This window comes from Dromiciops gliroides, chromosome 6, assembly GCF_019393635.1.
Source record: "Dromiciops gliroides isolate mDroGli1 chromosome 6, mDroGli1.pri, whole genome shotgun sequence".
NCBI classification, from domain to species: Eukaryota; Metazoa; Chordata; class Mammalia; order Microbiotheria; family Microbiotheriidae; genus Dromiciops; species Dromiciops gliroides.
The window spans coordinates 202,774,044-202,793,824 of NC_057866.1; the positions used below are offsets into that span (position 1 = coordinate 202,774,044).

General features: G+C 36.4%; 1 pseudogene; it reads left to right on the forward strand.

The window, feature by feature from the left end:
- Positions 1–1,611: 1,611 nt before the first annotated feature.
- Positions 1,612–1,854, forward strand: LOC122732824 (annotated as a pseudogene).
- Positions 1,855–19,781: the final 17,927 nt, after the last annotated feature.

Consider the following 19,781-nt stretch of genomic DNA (forward strand, 5'->3'; position numbering starts at 1 on the left):
TAAAAAACTATCTTAATGATTAATGATACTTGGTCATTTGGGGGGAACTTGTAATTTAATCATTGAAATTTCTCCACAGAAGCAGATGGTAAATTATCCGATGATATCTACCAAAAAGGGGAGGGAAGATTGAGTGTAATATCAGAATTATTGAGTTCTGAAATATTTTTATTATGCAAACATTAGTTAATTGATCATTTTAAAAGATAACCAGAATAGCATGACCATCTAAATACTGACCCTTTCTTTTAAGGAAAATATCCCTATTAGCAAGAATGTTGCTATATTTCCAAGATTGTCCAAAATATTGTATGAAAAGGGATCTGAAAATGATAATGGGCATTTTAACAAATGGACTTCAAGGGCCAAAAATATTTACCTTAAACACTTCCATACCATAGTTTTTCAAATGTTTTATTACAACTATAATGTAACATTCCACATCTTCAAAACAGTCTCAGATCCTTCAACTAATTCTCTTAAGGAATGCAACTACTGTAACTACATGCAATTTTGTCTAATGCATTATATAAATAAATTATAATCCAAAATTCCAGAATTAAAACTAGAAGATGTGGTTTATGTCCTCTATGGACAGGTGGATCTGTATTAAAATAAAACAGAATAAATAAGTATATGCTACAGACAAAATTTGGCTTGACATTGGTAATAATTTTTCTAACATTCTAAAAGTAGAATGATCTGCTTCCAGCAGTAGTGAGTTCCCTTTCTTTTCCAGTTCCCTTTTTACTTCCACTATTGGATGTTGTAGAAGATTTTACTGTTTCTGTATGGATCAGAGAAGCCTACCTCTGAGAACACTTATAAGTCAGAATCCAATGAATCTACAAAGAGAAATAGATTGGACTGTGAATCCAATCCATTTTATAAAAACCCACAGTAAGTATTCAGTCTTTATTTGAAGTATTCTTGTAAAGAAGAACCCATCACCTCAGCTTGTGGATAATTTGACTTGCTTGGAAATTTTTCATCATATTGATTCTTGAAGTACTTCTTTATAACTTCAAGACTTTGCACATTGTTTTATCCTCTGGAACCAAGCAGAGAAAACCAATCCCTCTCCCAAATGATAGTCTTTCAAATATTTGGAGAAAGTTAGCATGCTATATTCCCTCCCCAGACTTTTTTTTATTCTTTTCCAAAAACAAAACAAAACAAAACAAAACAGGTTCCTTCAATCAGTGCTCAAATGGCATGGACTTGAGATCCATTGCTGTCCCAGTTGTCTTCTTTTGAATGCTCTTGAATTTATTAATATCCTTTCTAAAGTATAGTAACACAATACTTTAGATGTGCTCTAACCAAGGAAGAGTACAATGGGAGTATTTCCCCTGTTGTTTTTGACACTACTCCACTCAATTCAATATAAAATCCCATTACCTTTTTGGACTTACATATACAGTTGAGAAAGTGCTGTACAGTGGAGAGAAAGCTATTTTTAGAGTGATAAAAAAAAAAGAACTAGAGGAATGAGCTACCACAGGTAGTGGAGCCTTGGGGAGCTTCAGGTAGGTAAATTGTAGAAGCAGAGGCAGCACATTCCTGCCTAAATATTCATTAAGGACACTATATTCAAGAAAAAGCTTTGGGATGAATGCTGACATGGATGCTGTTGAGGTTTAGAATCGGGTGGAATTGGAAGAGAAAACACAACTTAGTAATCAGGTGTTGCAACTGCAGCACACATTTGAAGATCTTTTTGCATGAGTAGATGCAGTCAGGGGAAAAATATGAAACAAATTAGAAAACCAAGTTTTTCGTCAGCATATGGAAAATCTTATGTCTGTTTCTAGAGTTTTCCAGACAACTGACACAAAAAGAAAAAGGAAGTAAATAGCTGGTCCCTCTTTTACTTCTTAACATTACTGCTGGCCTTGCTTTTTTTCTTCTTTTTGATCTGTGTAGGCTTTCTACAGTTTTTTAAAAAATATTAGCTTCGGGCTGCATTGAATATTTTTGAAGAAATAGGCAGAGTTGAGAGAGCTACCGGAATTGGAGGTACTAGGGAGTTTATGTATGTTAGATTTTGAAAATGTATAAATGTATTATAGAGACCTTATAATTAGAATTACATATATTTGTCAAGAAAACCTGAAAATGGATGTTTTGTCAATATTGGGTTTAATTTGTATGATTAACAAAATGGCTCACTCATTAAAATATCATTTAAAGCTGGAATTTAGCAAAATAACTTCCATTTTGTGAAAAAGTGACCCAAATAACCTTATAATAGGTATACTTTTATCTAACTTGCCAACCATCTTGTGCCTTTTTCCATTGTATCTCTTTGTTCTCATCACCCCTTATTCTAGAATTTGTCACTTAAACTAGAACCTATTTAAATACAAAAGGAACCCAAATTTTAAGTGTTTAAGATTGACCAAAATAAAAGCTTTTCTCAACTGTGACATATGGTACATTATAATTTGATGAGTTAAGCCTGTTGGCTTGCCCCAACAGAAGAAAATAGACAAATGGTATAGGAAAATATAGATTACTCCTTGGAAACTTCACTTTCTATGAAAAATGTTAATTTCATATTCATGAGAGGAATACATTTCACAAAAATAATTCCAGATTACATCTAAAAATATATGAGCAAATTGCAAACAAATTAACTCCAAATCCATCCCAATCCTTGTCTAATATCTTATCTCTTTGATACAAGTTGGGTTGTCATTTGGGAGAAAATATGGTAGAAGTAGTAAGGGGTTTAAAGCTGACTATACATTAGTCAAATGTCAATATTCAAGGTTTCCAGTGAACAGAAAGATTAATGTTTGCGAAAACCTTTATAGTTTTTCAGTATCACATACTTGAAGTAGCAGAGTTTTGCTTATCATACAATTTAATTGTCAATTTTTGAACTTCTCCCTAATTATCTCAAAACCCAATCATTTGGGGTTTAGACATGTTTTGGTGAATGTTTTCTTTTATTCTATTACAGATTCTATTTAGCATGGGAATCTAAATATCTGTTAATAATTAAATATAAAAATATTTTCATTATATCAATGAAAAAGAGACCTACTATTGCCAGTTAAATGTTGGCTTTATTAGACTAGAGCCTTTTTTAAGCAAGGAGTAATCTTATGTTTTTGTATTCATATAAACTTTGATGAAATGGAGTTAGCTAGGTGGCACAGTGGACAAAGCACCTGCCCTGGATTCAGGAGGACCTGAGTTCAAATCCAACTCCAAACACTTGACACTTACTAGCTGTGTGACCCTGGGCAAGTCACTTAACCCTAATTGCCCCACAAAAAATAAAATAAAATAAAATTAGATGAAATGATTTTAACTCTGTGTATATATAAAAATACAGTTATATAGTAAAGTGAATATTTTGCATCCCATTTGTGATTTTTATCTAATTCATGAACACTTAAAATTGTTTTACAATTTTGAATTTCTGTTAAATAAAGGCTTTTATAAAAGCAAATCATATGATTTAAAAAATAGTGATAAAGACCTGGGTATAATTCCTATTCCTTCCTCCTTCACAAACTACCTATGTTACTATAGAGAAGTCATATAACCTCTAATCTATCATAAATTACTTGAAAAATAGAAGTTAATTAACAAATATCCAATTCCTCATCAATAAAGGAAGTTTCCACAAAGTAGTTCACCTACACTGATGAAATTACACATCTGAGCCAAAAATTTAAAAAAATTAAAAATATGATTGTTTAAATTTGAGTTTTCCACCAACTAAAACTGTTTTTGATATTATGTACAGTTACTTAACCATAGATTTAACAAGTTGTCCTTGTGAATATAATTTTTTAAAGTTTCAAATCTCTGACATTAAATTCACCACTAGTAAATTTTAGGATTTTAGATTAGGAAGAAAGTTCCATAATATTCAATCCCATATTTTAAAAACTACCAGATCTATGACATTTACAAATTTTATAAGCATGACATTCATTGCTTTATCTAATTCACTGACAAAATTTCAAGTGACACAAGTTAATCAAAGATCCCTGGGTCACTTCACTGGAGACTTCTCTCCAAGTTGAAACCTGTAATACTGATAACTTATTTTTCTGTCTAATAATTAAAATTTTTCCAAATCAGATTAGTTATATTATCAGCTACCCCAAGCTTCTCCAGCCAGTACTTAAGGACAGTATAAGAGATTTTGTCAAATTCAGTATTGTACTAATTTGCTAAACCTATATAGTAACAGACAATAACATTTTCCCCCCTTGAAACAAAAGATGAACAGGGGAACAGATGGCTTTTTGAAGTTAAATTATAAAGATTAAAATTATGGAGACTATTTGTATTCTTTTTAGTTCAAGAATATTCACATTTTATACCATGAGGTTCTCTTTTAGTTAATTTCTTATCAAAATATCTCTTGGAGAAGAGGGAATAATAAATATCACAAAAGCAATATTTTGTTGATTACAAAAAAACATTCAAGCAACTTAAATGTGAACTTCCACATTGTTTTTTATACTATAAGACAGGAAAAGCTCATGAGGTGAAACATGTTTTTCATTAAGGGAAAGCTGCAGTTATTGCTTGTTTGTGACTTGAGAGGGTTTGGAGGTTTGCACTTTTAATAATGTTATCAAGATTATACTGGGCAGCTTCTGCCTTTTTACCCCTTTAAGGGAAAATTTACTACATTTCCAATTTAATTTTAAGTGTATTTTTCTCCAAATATATCTATACTCTGAAAGAATTAACTCTGTGAAGAAGTTTATTACAGAGTTTTAAATTATTGTAGAGAATCCATCTATTGTAGAAGTTTTGTCTATGAATCAAAACAACCAGGAAATAATAAATTAATTTTTTTTTTAATAAAAGGAGAACTAAAGAAAGGAGGGCACAGATTTTTAGAAAGGTAAATTATGAACTTGAAGGGGTTTTGGAGTGTGGTGTTGTCATCCACATAATATTGGTGAGTTTTTGTAGAGTCAAAATTCAGAGGAAGAAAGATGCTGTTTCAATCAATAACAAAGTTATTAATGGCTCCTGAATTGGGACTTTAAAGACAACAATCTTGATGTGGTTTTTGTTGATATCATTACCCTTTTTAGAGTGATGGTGTTGCACTGGCTTCATCTCATTGAGACTTGCCTCGACATACAAGCCTACAGAATGAGTGGATAAAACACGATGCTCATTTGCTGTAATAGTCCTATTAGGTAAAGTCCACTGGCATTTCAATAAATCAAATGCCAAATGATTTGCCCTGGAATATTTGTGGGCCTTCTGTTAAATATATGTTTTCATTTAAGACAGGCTTCCAATATGTTTGCTGTCTTGCAATTGATCCACAGAATGTTTGCCCTCTTAATAGTATTGGTTATGAGCAGAATTTAATTCTACAAGAGCAGCATTTCATCATGGATAGTCTATCAGATGCAAAGTAAAATTATAGCATTTAGACAGAGGAAAAAAAAGAAAGAACTTATCAAAGAGCCTGTGAACAGCATCCAAATGTATAACTACATTTTGGAAAATAAAGTTAAGAAAATATGGCGAGTTTTATTACTAGCTTCATGGGGAGGGGGAAGAAAATGTGTGTGTTGTCGGCGGGGGGGGGGGGGGGGGCTGATGTCACATGAATTATCCGAAGAAAGAAATCATGATTTCTTTGTTCATTTTGGGGGCAGCCTAACACGAGCCTCCAGTTCTGCAAGCAGCACATGTGGCTCAGGTTTAGCCTTTGGCTTTGCCTCGGGAAAAATACTTGAACAGCTAAATCTATATAAAAATTCATACCTTTCAATTATCACTGCCTATGAATGGCTTTGCAGGGATGTGCCCAAGATCAGAACAAGGTTAATGCATTTAACTTTTTTAAAAAATGGTCTTTAAGGATGGCTATAGGGAGGTGTCTTCAGCTACCCCCTTCTGACAGGCCCATCTCTGGGCAGCCTTGATATCTTATGGACCCTTTGTAATAAAGTAGGAAGGAACATTGATGGGAAGATGGAAGAGCATTGTTACAAGTGAGACATGTCATAATTTTTCTTCAGGGATTTTAATTATCTGCAAGGAGGCAATATTTAAACTGAAGCTAGGTTGGAGTTTCACTTTCATTGTTCTATATGAATTTAAACATTTTCAAAACTCCTTTGAGTGGCTAGAATGTATATATGTGTGTTTGGGGAAGGGGAGGCAGAGAGAGGATAAAGTCTGTGGTATCACAATGACCTGAACCTGTTCTTTAACATGCTGTCTTAAGTGAGAGTTTTGCACATAGTGCTAATGTGTTCAATATATTATTTTGCACCAGCATCAACTATATTTTTGCCTCACTGCCTTTGGCCACATACATAAAACATGTCTTGCTCACAGCACATGCTCTTTAAGTGATAGGATGCTGTGCTGCCTTCCCTTAATAAATACTAAAATACGTGTTTGTGTGACTAGTGAGCAAGGTTTGTAAAAAAAAAAAAAAATCCCAGAGTACAGATTTATAACTTGCTTTTGGGTGCCAGAGAGAAAGCATTGAAAATCTAGTAGGAGACACCAAAGACCCTGCATATAACCTAGAGACATACTGTAGCACTGTTGTAGTCAGTACAAGTATGAATAGCAGGAAAAAAACAAAAATAATAAAACTTTGAAACTTTGTTTCAGCAATCGAGTGCCCTCTGTTCTTTAGACACAAACTTTTTTTCTACCTCAGGCATAGGAGAAAAAAATCTAAATGCCTAATAATTTAGAGGGAAGGCTGGGAAGTCAATGTTGATATGTTTTCATCACCCCAAACATGAGATTTATCCACCTTGCTTTCTAGTGTAACCCCCAAAGATTAAAATAACTCCCATCTTAACAAACCTTTCTCCACTTATATATTTAAATATTTTTTGCTATTATTACTAAATTTGGATTTGAATCCTATAGGTCTTTAGATCTATAAAGACCCCAACATTATCATACAAATGTGATTATTTGCCATGTTAAAGGTTTTTTTTAAAAAATAAATATGTTTTATATAGGAGACAAAATACCACTCGTTTTAAAAAATTTTAAATCGTTGAGCTTCAACAAAATAGACATCACTTACAGCTCTAATTCCACATCAAATCCTCATCAATCACTGGGCATTTTTGCTTCAAAGCACTTGTCAGAACCCTTAGCATCAAACAGAGAAGAAAAGCCAAGTCCTCTTGCATACCTCACTAGACTCAGTGGAAGAAATCGTTGCTTTCTCCTTTGCCCTGGACCATGGTAGGGATCAGCTGCCAGAAATGTCACCCAGCTTCCTTCTCTCTGACTTCTGGAAAAGTTTAGTTATGGTAGATAATTTTTATTGGTATGCTGTTGCTCGGAAGCTACTTAGTTGGGCTAGAAATTATGTTCTTTTTTTGTGTGTTAGGGTGCAGGAAACAATTAGGAACCTGGTTCTGAGTTCTACATTAAAAGATAAGTCACAAGGTGTAAGGGGGAGTCCTTGTTCCTTCCATGGAGTCTTCATAGTTCACAAGATTTTAATTTGTGAAAGGTTGCAATTGTGTGTGTGTGTGTGTGTGTGTGTGTGTGAGAGAGAGAGAGAGAGAGAGAGAGAGAGAGAGAGAGAGAGAGAGAGAGAGAGAGAGGACATTTCAGAATTATCTCTATATTTGGGTCTATATTTGGGTCTATAATGGGTCAACCCCATTATAGAAGAAACAATTTGAATCAATTTTTTTTTATTATTATTAAGCTACTGGAAATTGCTACTCACCCTCAGGAAGTTACTATGTGCCAACCCATGTGAGAGAAAAGCACAGTGTGATATTATTAAACAATCAAAACCTACAGATATAAAATGTTTGATAGGAACTAAGGTTAATTATTTTGTCAGTAGAATGAGTTTTCCTTTCAGTTAGGCATCAGGGTAAAGGGTTGGCTACCCAAGGCATATACTCACAGACCATGAAAACAGCAGGCTAGTTCAGCCAATTCAATCTAACAAATGGTCAGCTTGCCATGAAACCGTCAGGCAAATCAGTTGCATTTGATTCAACAAATATTTATTAACTACCTATTGTGTACTAGGCACTGCACCGTTCCCCAGGAGAAATACAACATGTAGAAATCTAAGAGTGCAAGATAGAAAGAACTTAGACATTGTATTCTGAAGAAATTTGAGAACAAAGAGAAAGCATTTACATAGGGGAATTGTAAGATGACAGGCAAATGTGAGAGAATAGCTAAGTCCAGCTTGAGAATGGAAGGGGAGCAAGGCCCTTACATTCATTCTGTTTATATTCTGTGTATATACAGTAATGGGTTTTTTCCCCCATTATAAAGCAAGTTCCTTAAGGGCATCAACTTTCATTTTGTGTATCTTCAGGATAAAGCACAGTGTCTTCTTTACAAATTACAGTCTTTGGAGCAGCTAGGTGGCACAGTGGATAGAGCACCAACCCTGGATTCAGGAGGACCTGAGTTCAAATCCGGACTCAGACACTTAACACTTACTAGCTGTGTGACCCTGGGCAAGTCACTTAACCCTAATTGCCTCACCAAAACAAAAACAAATTATAGTGTTCAAGAGTTTCCTGAGCCACTGCAAAGCTAAGCAATTTGCTCTAGGTGACAGAGTCAGGATGTAGAAGAGGCTGGATTGGTACATAGGTCTTCCTGACTACAAGGAAAGCTCTTTATTCACTATAGCCTGTTGTCTCTCATGTCGGATGAATAATTTCATTAACAATCACTCACATAAAAATAAAAGTATCTGAGACAGGTCAAGTACTAAAAAATAGGAGGCAATCAACTAGAAATAGTTCACTTAACAATTGTGTTTTTCATATTTTGTGCCTGTTCAGCTCAGGCTATGTTGGTGTGTTTATTGTTCCTTCAAAAGGGAGAAAATAGAAGCAATCAGATGACTTTTGTGTGTAGCATGGTTGTCAAGTAACTGTTAGAGTTGATTTCTCCCCCAACTGACTAAATGTATCAGTTGTTTTGGCAACACATAAGCAAAGCCATTATGAACTTAACCTTCCTGAACCTCTATTATGCAACTGAATTAGAAGCCAGATATAGAGAGAGAACTCATTATTATAGTGATAACTTCTGCTTTATTGAAAAGATATGTGGTCTGCTTCTAAAGTAGGGGTGTGGTGGAGGGCAAGGGAAAGCTCTGATCCATTCCAAGTACTGCCCTGTAGCTTGGCATCATGAAAATGGCATCATCAAAAAGTCTTTTTCAAGAAGATAATCTGACCTCTGTCATTGACTAAGTAACACAACTTGCACAAAACTTGGTCTTGTTAATTAGCTACCTGAGTCCATCACAAAGGTGGATATTTCTAATTGAGTCCATGATCACAAGATCTGAATCAAAAATGGCAACAACTTTAGCAATTTTACTTTATTGTGATCAAGGTAAACAATTTGGATAAATTAATGAATGGTATAGATTTGCCCCTACTTTTTATTGTCTACCTTGGTACAAATAATCAAATTAAGGCAAAGTCACAGTTCCATATCACATGGGAAAGCTCTGATCTAAATATATTAACTTTATCTCATATTTGCTATTCCCCTCAGGGACATGAATAGAATTTCATTATTGTTGTTGTTGTTGTTAATATTACTTTACTCTATGACTGAGTGTCTTCATATTTTCTTCTGCAAATAAAGAAACGAACTAAATGGGTAAAATTGAATCAGAAGTTGTGAACTTGTATCAAAATAAATGTAAATATGACTGCACATGTATAATTTATGTTGAATTCCTTGCCTTCTCAAAGGGGGATGGAAAGGGAGGAAGGGAGAGAATTTGGAACACAAAGTTTTAAAAATGGATGTTAAAATTTCTTTTAGCTGTAATCAGGGAAAATAAAATGATAAATAAAACCAAAATAAATGCAAAAAACTCTCAATTATGTAAGATATATGATGGATCTTTGATTTTTGTCTAATAGAGGAAGCTGATGGCAAAGTTGGTGGAGAACTGGACCTGGTGCCATGAAGACCTGAGTTCATATTCCATCTAAGATACTTACTTACATGCAAAGATGATTCCTCCCCCACTGGTACATGGAGTGTACACACTCACGGACAATACAAAATCCAGTGTATGCAAGAGATGAGAAGCTCTTATTGTGAGAGATCTCAGCAGGTACTATGGCCAACTAGAAGCCTTGAGTAAAACAAGACTGGCAAATGAAGACCAGCTTACTAAAATTGGAGCTGGATATATATTTTTTTTCTGTAGTGGCAGCTGTGATGAGGAACACCATGGAGATGGCATAGGTTTCTTAATCAGAGCTAATCTAGTTGGCAAGCTTGTATACATTCCCCAAAAGAAGAGCACAACAAACTCATGAAATATAACTATTGCTAGCGGGAAAGTTCCATGGACCATTATCAGTGCATATGTTCCCACCATGACAAACTCTGATGAGGTCAAAGAAAAATTCCATAAATACCTGGAGGCTCACATCATCAATATGCTAAAAATGGTCAAACTTGTAATTCTGGGTGATTTTCATACCAGAATAGGCATAGACTATGAAACTTGACAGGGAGTCCTTGGGAAGAATGGAGTCAGGAATAGCAACAGTATCACATGTGTATCTCATGACCTCATCACCAATGCTATCTTCCACTTACCTAACCACAACAAAATTTCTTGGATACACCATCACAGCAAGTACTGACATTTAATAGACTATGTCATTTATTTTAAGGAGAAGAGACAGGCAAGCTATGAAAGTGATGAAGGTGATGAAGGTGATGTGTGGCTCAGAGTCCTAGAACAATCATCTATCTTCGACAAGCCCAACATTTTCATTCAACAAAAGCAGATGCTGACTGTCAGGAGATTCAAAGTCAACAGATTAGAGCACTTCCCCATCTATGAACAGTTCATTGCTGACTGGGAAGGAAAGCTCAGTCAGTACACACTTAGCAACAGTGGAACAGGAGTGGGCAGCTTTCAAAGATGGCCTACAGCATCCTTTTTGCTTATCTGGGCCATAACATTCGAAAACATCAGGATTGGTGGGATGGAAATGATGGGGAAAATTCAGAAGCTGGTAGACAAGAAATAATAATTCCACATTTTTTCCCAGCAGAACAGCTTATCTGTCTCCAAAATGGCAATCTTTCACTCCATCAAAAGTAAAGTGCAGGGGCAGCTAGGTGGTGCAGTGGTTAGAGCACCAGCCCTGGATTCAGGAAGACCTGAGTTCAAATCCTGTCTCAGACACTTAACACTTACTGGCTGTGTGACCCTGGGCAAGTCACTTAACCCCAATTGCCTCACCAAAAAAAAAAAAAAGTAAAATGCAAGCAAAATTTAGAGAGATGAAGGATTCATGGTTCAGTAAGAAGTCAGAAGAGATTTAATTTTAAGCTGACAGCAACAATCCATAGCACTTCTATAAAGCACAGAAGATTATTTATGGGCCAAAGACATAAGGTTAATTTCAACTACTTAGCATTGATTCAGCCACACTGATCAGTGATAAAGATATGAGCCAGGAGAGATGAACACACACCATCATCAACCAGCACCGAAGCCATTGACTGTGCGCCTCAGGTTATATTCAATCCCACTCTAAATGAACTTCAAACTGAAGTTCATTGGCATTGAATGCCATCAGACTCCTTTCAAGTAGCAAAGAACTTGGTGCTGATTCTATCCCAGCAGTGATCTACAAGCAAGGAAGTCCACTGCTCATACAGAAGCTGACTAAAATCTTCTGGATCATATGGCGAGTACAAGTTTTTCCCCCAGGAGATCAAGGCTGCCTCCATCATCCAACTCTATAAAGGAAAAGGAAACAGACTGTCTTGTGACAACCACAGAGAGCTCTCCTTCTTAGTTATTGCTGGAAAGATTCTTACCAGAGCCCTCCTTAATCAGCTGATCCTTCACCTGGAAGATTGTAATCTGCCTGAAAACCATTGTGTGTTCATTAAGGACCTAGGAATGTTCTGCATTGTATTTACTGCCTCACAACTCCAGGAAAAGTGTCAGGAACAGAACAAAGGTCTGTATATCACCAGTCATGAGGGCTTGTAGAAAATTACGTCAACATTTGGTTAGCCACCAGTTTCTTGATGGCATGCTCACGTGGGTTCTGGATGAAAGATGATGCTCTCATATTCTCCTAGTTAGCAATAGAGTGAAGCAGAGCTATGTGCTTTCTCCCATGCTTTTTAACATGATATTTTTAGTGCTGTTGTCAGACACCTTCCATAAGGATGAAATGGCATCAGGGTCAGCAACCGCACCAATGATAAACTATTTAACTTGAAAAGACTACACAGCCAAACACACTGAACCCTGAACCCAACGTCATGATGTCATTGGTTCTCTTTGAAAATTAAGAATGAACAAGACTCTTACTAGCTGCATGACACTGGGGCAAGTTTCTTCAACTGAAAATGGACTGACAATTTCACCTGCTCCAAAGGGCTTTTGTGAGAATCAAACGATGTATTTCGGGGGTTTTTTCCTTTCCTTTCCTTTTTTTTTTTTTTTTTTTTACTGAGGCAATTTGGATTAAGTGACTTGCCCAGGGTCACACGGCTGGTAAGTGTTAAGCATCTGAGGCCAGATTTGAACTCAGGTCCTCCTGAATCCAGGGCTAGTGCTCTATCCACTGTGCCACCTAGCTGCCCCAAAATGATATATTTCTAAAAGGCACATTGCATAGTGGCTGGGATGTAGTTGATTCTACTATGTCAGTTGAGATGCAAGGGGAGAAGCTTTCTGGGGTCAGTCTGGTCTCCCTCTCTGCCCAACCAGTGATTCCAAACTCATTTCAGGAACCACTCCCATGTACCCCTCCCCATCCCCAGCAGACTTGGTTCAATAGTCCCCTTTTTCATCAAATATGATAATTTAATTCATGCCAGAGATGTCTATAATGTAAGAGCCATGGGTGGGGTGACATATAGGATGGGCGGGAAATGATAAGTTGTTTTTTTTAAAGTTGTCACAATAAGAGAGTGTTTTATTTATTTTTATGGTGCTTGTTTGTTTACTTAAATGATATGAAGCCATAAAATCTTTTCTATACATAAAGTATTTGATACGATGTTGTGAATGTACATACTTATTAAAAAGCCCCTGAGAATATATACATGCATATATGAACATATGTGTATGTGTGTACACACTTACAAACACACACAGATTATCTACCTTAATCAAATTAAATGATGATTGAGAAAACTAATGCAATTTTATGACCACTTTACAATGTTCATGAAGGTAATTAACCACATTTACCTTTGGAGTTGAGACTCAGGGTGGCTGTTTAGTAGGGAACTTCTTCCTGCAATTCAGATATCAGCCCAGTAGTGACTTAATATTTAAGTCCTAGCAAGCTGAGAGAGACATGTAGAGGATAAGTGACTTTCTTGGGGTTGCACATCTAGTAACTGTTATAGACCTAATTTAAACCTAGGTCTTTCTAAACTCATGTTCAGGTTTTCTATCCATCATGGTGTGCTGCCTCCTAATTAAAAATAACATCTTGGGGGCAGCTAGGTGGCGCAGTGGATAAAACACCAGCCCTGGATTCAGGAGGACCTGAGTTCAAATCTGGCTTCAGACACTTGACACTTATTAGCTGTGTGACCTTGGGCAAGTCACTTAACCCTCATTGTCCTGTCCCCCCCAAAATATATATATATATATATATATATATATATATATATATATATATATATATATATATATATATATACACACACACACACACATATACATTTATATAGTAGTAGTAGTAGCAGTAGTAGACTTATACATATATTATACGTAAAGGGCTAAAACTCTAGGTAGTCTGTCTAAAATATCTAATGAGCGGTCGCCAATAAATTATAAGCTTCAGCAAGAATTAGACTTTTAAGTATATATTAAGGAGAATAAGAATTTGGTTAAAAGAAAGAGAAAGGCCTAGATTCATCTATCTATTAAAGGGAGAGCACATTTCTAGCTCCCTTCTCCACCTGAGTCCTGAGGAAAGAGAGAGAGAGAGAGCCAGCCTTGCCCCCTCTTCCTCCCACAAGCAAATGTCACTTCCTGACACCAAAGAAAAGCTGCATGGCCTTGCCCTCAGAGGCCTTCTCCTCATGGTGGAGCTTTCCTACAGTAAGTCACCAGCAGGTGGCGTCATTCCAATCATCTCACACATACACACACACACACACACACACACACACACACACTGCCTTTAGTTTTGCAATGTCTAGTGTTCAGGTTTTTTGTTTGTTTGTTTGTTTTGTTTTTAAGCATAGAGGAAAGCAATAACTAGAAAGAAAGGAGTAAAACAAGTAGAGAAGAGATTCTAACTGTGCTGGAGAATGTCTTGATTTTGTTTATAGTTTTCCACTGTGCCAGACTACCCTAAATAAGTATTTTGTACCTCCTCAAGTTACGCCATCCAACCAATTACCACACAACTATTGCTCCAGCTCAGAAGTTCTAGTTTATAAGAATTAGAAACATGGAAGCAAATATCCCATAAACAAATCACTGTTTCTCCCATTTGAAATGGTAATGTGAAACCATTTTTTTCACCACTTGGATTATGGTGCAGTGTGGACAGTATTGTACACCCCCCCCCCATTTTCATGTGCCTTTTTGCTTTCCCTATTGAACGATAATTCCAGTATCCAGATGCCAAACTGCAAAAAAAAAAAAAAAAAAAATCTTCCAAAAGCAGCATATGGTTCTTTGGCAAGCTTATCTAGCATCTGGACAGAAAGCTTATCTTTTCCTCTGGGTATGTAATACTTCTGGCTGCTAAGAGTCTATTTGTGCTGCCTTTCCCTCATGGACACCATTTCTCTTGACATACCTTTGATTCTAAACAATTTTTACGGACTTTTTTTTTCCCATTTGTGAATCAATGAGATACAAAAGATGGCTTTTTGGACTCGGCAGTCATCCAAGACCCCTTCCTTTTATGACCGGGGGTGGATCTGGCACTGACACAAACTCTTTTAAATGTAATAAGAGTTTATTTATCTACCTTGCTGGCTAATTCTGTCCATCTAATACAACATAAAGTTCATCTACACTGTTATAACTATTTGCAATAATACCAAGGTCAAGGGGAAAAGAACATTTGGAGGCATAGTAACATAAGGTAGGAAGGTTGAAAATCCTGTCCACACTCACAGGGCTCGCTGTTTGAAATGGTCTGCTGTGTGTGCAACTTTTCCCTTTCTGAAGATTCAGATGCTGCACAGATGTTCGGCCTGAGAGCCCCAGGTGGTCCTTATTATAAGTATCTTTACCACTATTACTAAAAGGAGAAGTTTCTTTGGCCATAATTTTATCTAAATTCCAAGGGTAACACTCTTACCAGATATAAAGGCTGTTTTAAACTGGAGAGTTCGACAACTAACATTTTCCTGGTGCGATCCACTTTCTCAAGGTGAAAATGCCAAGTTTATTTTAAAATATATGCCTTCATATTACACTGGGGATGTATTTAGGTTAGGTCTTTCAGAATAGGTGCATAGTGCATAGAAAGTTGGCTACAAAGTGGGAATGACCTGGGTTTAAGTTCACCCCCTGCATATCACTTAAGCTTTCATTGCACTAGCTAACTCTAAGAATGTGTTTCAAAGAAGATGCTACACTATTGGATGGGCATAGGTTAATTCATTCACCTGAGGGTCTGTATATTGTAATCACAGTTCCAGGGTCTCTCCTTTTTCTTTTCCTATATAATCTGATAACTGGGCAGCTCTATCCTAAGCTTTAGATGTCAACTCTTTTTTTTGACCTTGTAGGGTCCTAGAACTTGGGGAAAAGATGAGTCATAGCAAAAAGGATATCAGGAGCTGAAGCTAGAAGTTATCTAGTTGTGTCAATCAATAATAACAAAAAAATAATCATTTACCAAGTGCCAGGCACTGTGCATCAGTTCATTAAAAAAGAGGCAGTAATCTTGGCAAATTTTAGTCACTTACCCAAGTTAATAGGTATTAAGTGGAAAAACTGGAATTTGAACTCAGAACCTCTAATTCCAGAGTTAGCAGGCTTTTCACAACACCCCACTGGCTCCTTCAATATATCTGAGTAATTAGGTTATGCCTGCAATAGGGCAACAGGCAAAAACTTCTATTTTTGCTTTTATCTTCAAGTCGAGGGGATAAAGAGAATCATAACATGTTTTTTCCCCTCTTTTTCTACACAGTAATTGAATACTCACTTACTTAGTGTTCACTCATAAAACAAATGTATAGAGATGAAGAAATGATAGTCAGCTATCACTGGAGGTGGCTAATGAGCAATATTGGGGTTCTACAGTCACTCCATCAATATGAGCAGACACTGACAGTCCATCTGAATGTGACTCACTCACAGTAGAAAACAGTGAGCTGGATAGACATGATCCCTAATGGACCTTAGCAAAGGCTTGGGAATGAGTTCAGTACCTCTACAGCCACCAGAAAAGTCCTGCCTTCCTCAAACCCATGCAAAACTGCCACAGGAAATCCTTGCTCTGTGATCAAAAAGACTAAACATACAGAGGGGTCATGCTGTGTGAATTCATTGACCTCTTGTACCCTTTGAATGACAGCTTGGTAGCTATTTTAAATTGTCCATTTTGTATAATGTAATCACCCACTGGGAGAGTATTCTGCTGTTTTTAACTAAGACTAATTCAGGCAGAGGACAGCTATTAGTAGTTCATTAAATTAGTGGCTTTGTTTGTTGTTGTACTGCAAAGGATACTCATTTCATTACTTAATATAAGACCTTGTAACTTGAAAGCAAAGATTCCTATGTGAAAAAAATAAGTACAGTTGAAACCTTGTAAAAGGAATGCTAGAGATGAACATCACCTGTAGTGATAGGAATTGATGACTTAGTAAACTAACACATCTATTTAAACAAATTAAAGCCATTGAAATTGGAATAAATATAACTAACAGCTTCATAAGTGCTCTGATTTATCAACATTAGCCTAAACCTAGGTCAGTCTTAGTCATTTACATGCTTATAAGAAGAAACATGAAATGATAGATAACATACTGTGAAGTAAGAAAAACATGGGTTCTAGTACTACCTTAGACATAAATTGATGTGGAACCCTGAGTGAGTAACCTAAACTCTTAGTGTCCCAGATCCTTCTTTTAGACTAGAAGACCAAAAGAAGATGCTGATCTTTATTCAGAAAGGTAATTCTTTCACATGATCTCTTTTGAACAATCAAATCACAGATCTAATCAAAATGGACAGATGCATAGCTGCACTGTCACCGTGGATGTTGAGTAGACATAGTTTTAAAAATTATTGTATACATGCATGGTAATATTAGACAAACACCTGTCAGTAGATTAGCCCCAATTAAATTACTCAATGAGCTTTCTTTAAAAAGTTATATTTCTATTTTTATTTAAATTAGATATATTCTATAAATGTTGTTATTATGTAAATCATTTTGGACTTATATTTGGGTGGAAGGCCCTTAAGCTCAAGGAACTAAAGTAATCTGCAAGAGGTCATGAGCAAGTATGACCAGGGCCAGATACATCAGGTCAGTTATAGATAACTAGTCTAGAATGAGATCAAAATCACATTTCACAAAACTGGTTAAGATATTGATGAATGGCCTTGCAAGGTTTTGACCAAAGCTGTTTACCCAAAAGGCAGTCTTAGAAAAAAAAACAAAAAACAACAAAAAACAAAACAAAACAAAAACATTTGTTAGAGAAGAGTCAGAGGGACTGGGTTATAATCCAGGCTCCACAAATTGAGATAAACCAATTCTCTGTCATGGAAGCTTAAAAAAAGGTAATATCTTCAAAATCTGCATTAATAGTTTCATAGTATACAGAAGTGGGGAACATAGTCCTCCAGATATGCTCTGCCTAGGGCAGATAAGGAAAACCTGTGGTATTGTGTGCAAGTCTGTGCAACACAATTTAGACAGTACATTGACAATTTCCAGTATATTGAGATATGGGCCACTAGCAGGTCAAGTTTATTGGATACCCAACCATAATAGGTTTGGTTGAAGGAACTCGAAGTCTTATGACTAGAAAATAGAAGATATCGCAGGGGAAAGAAGGATGGTGGTTAACATAACTCTCCTCAAATATTTGAAAGGCTACATGGAAGAGGGATTAGGCTTCTTTTAATTACCCCAGAGTCCAGAAATGACAATGATGTGTAGAAGTTGAAAAGGAACAGATTTGTACTCAATATATGAGGGAAAAACCGACCTTCGTAATGTTCATAGTTGTCCAAAAGTGTAATGGACTACTTCATGACTAATGGTTTCCCCATCACTGAAGCTCTTCAAGTGAAGATTGGATGTTCACTGTCAGAAATGTTATAAATGGGATTGCTAATTAGGCATCATTTGGACTAGAATACTTCTGAGATTTCTTCAGGAGAAATATACAATGAAGAGAGATTAACAAATAGGAAGCAAGACTCAATCTGCAATTCCATTGCTTTGGGGAACTCCAAGATGAGGAACATCTCTCTGCCAATGAAGGACAGCATCTTCTGCATGGAAAAATTAAAATTGGTCAGTAACATTTAATACTTGATTCTATTCCTTAATTGACTTCATTCTGTATTAACTGTCTCATTTTGTCAAGTCATACTTGGACTATTCTTGAGTTAAACTCAGGGATACAGTTTTCTCTCAGAGTTAGCTTATAGGTGTGATTGAAAGGAAAAGTCATTATCTTTCATGTTGTTAGCCTGGAGGATATCTAGTCATTGTTGGTAAGCCCCAACCGGCTTAAACTGGTGCAATATGCAACCTTAAAAGAACTGTCATCTGACCTTACCTGTCCTGGTGAAATTAGGGGAGATTTAATCTCCCATAGAGGACAGCAAATCTGGTTGTTCTGATCACCTAGAGAAGTATACAAGAGGCAATATCACCTCAAAACAAATTCTTTAGTGGAAGAAGCCACAAAAAGACAGTGTGAAATAATTTTCCAGCCCCTCAAAACTTAGAAGGTTGCAAGAAAGGTCTGTTCCACCAATTTAAGAGTAAAGTTCAGGACAAGCCATTCCCCAGAAAACCAGCAGTAGGCCTTAGGGGTGACGTAATAAGTGGTGATAGTAATAGTTTTCAGACCTCTCAGCCCACAGATAGTAAGATGATTGGACAACTGGCCATACAAAGATCATCGGGGTCCCTTTGCCGTCAATGGGGGCAGAACTCTATTGCATTGCCCATACTTAGATCTGGGTCATAGTCTTGGGACTCAGTCCCAGGTCAAGGAGGAGCACTAGCACAGCAGAATTTGGGGGCTCAGGGGAGCTGGGACCCTGGTCATAGTTCCAGGTTGGAAAAGAGTGCTTGTGGTCTCTCACAGAGTGGAGCACAGGCAAGGAAAATAGTACACACACCTCTTTCTAGTTCTTACCACCTTTGAAAAAATGAGAACTCACAGATCCCCAGAATTATGTCTGTAAAGAGCTGCACAAAAAAAAAAACCATAGCTTAGGATGGTGCCTCCTCCTGAAGCAGTTACACTTTAGAAATAGTAAAAAGTCAAGTAACAGGCTGTAGAAATTAGCAAACAGTAGAAAAAAAGATCCTGACTATAGAAATGTACTGTGGTAACAGGGAAGATCAAAACACAAACTCAGAAGAAGACCACAAATTCCAAACTGCTACATCCAAAGCCTCAAAGAAAAATATGAATTGGTCTCAGACCATGGAAGTACATGAACCTTACTCACATCAGAATTGGCTCAAAGAAGGAAAACATACATACTCAGTTGGTTATAGAAATCTATCTTACTATACAGAAAAGCAGGAGGGGAAGGAGATAAGAGGAAA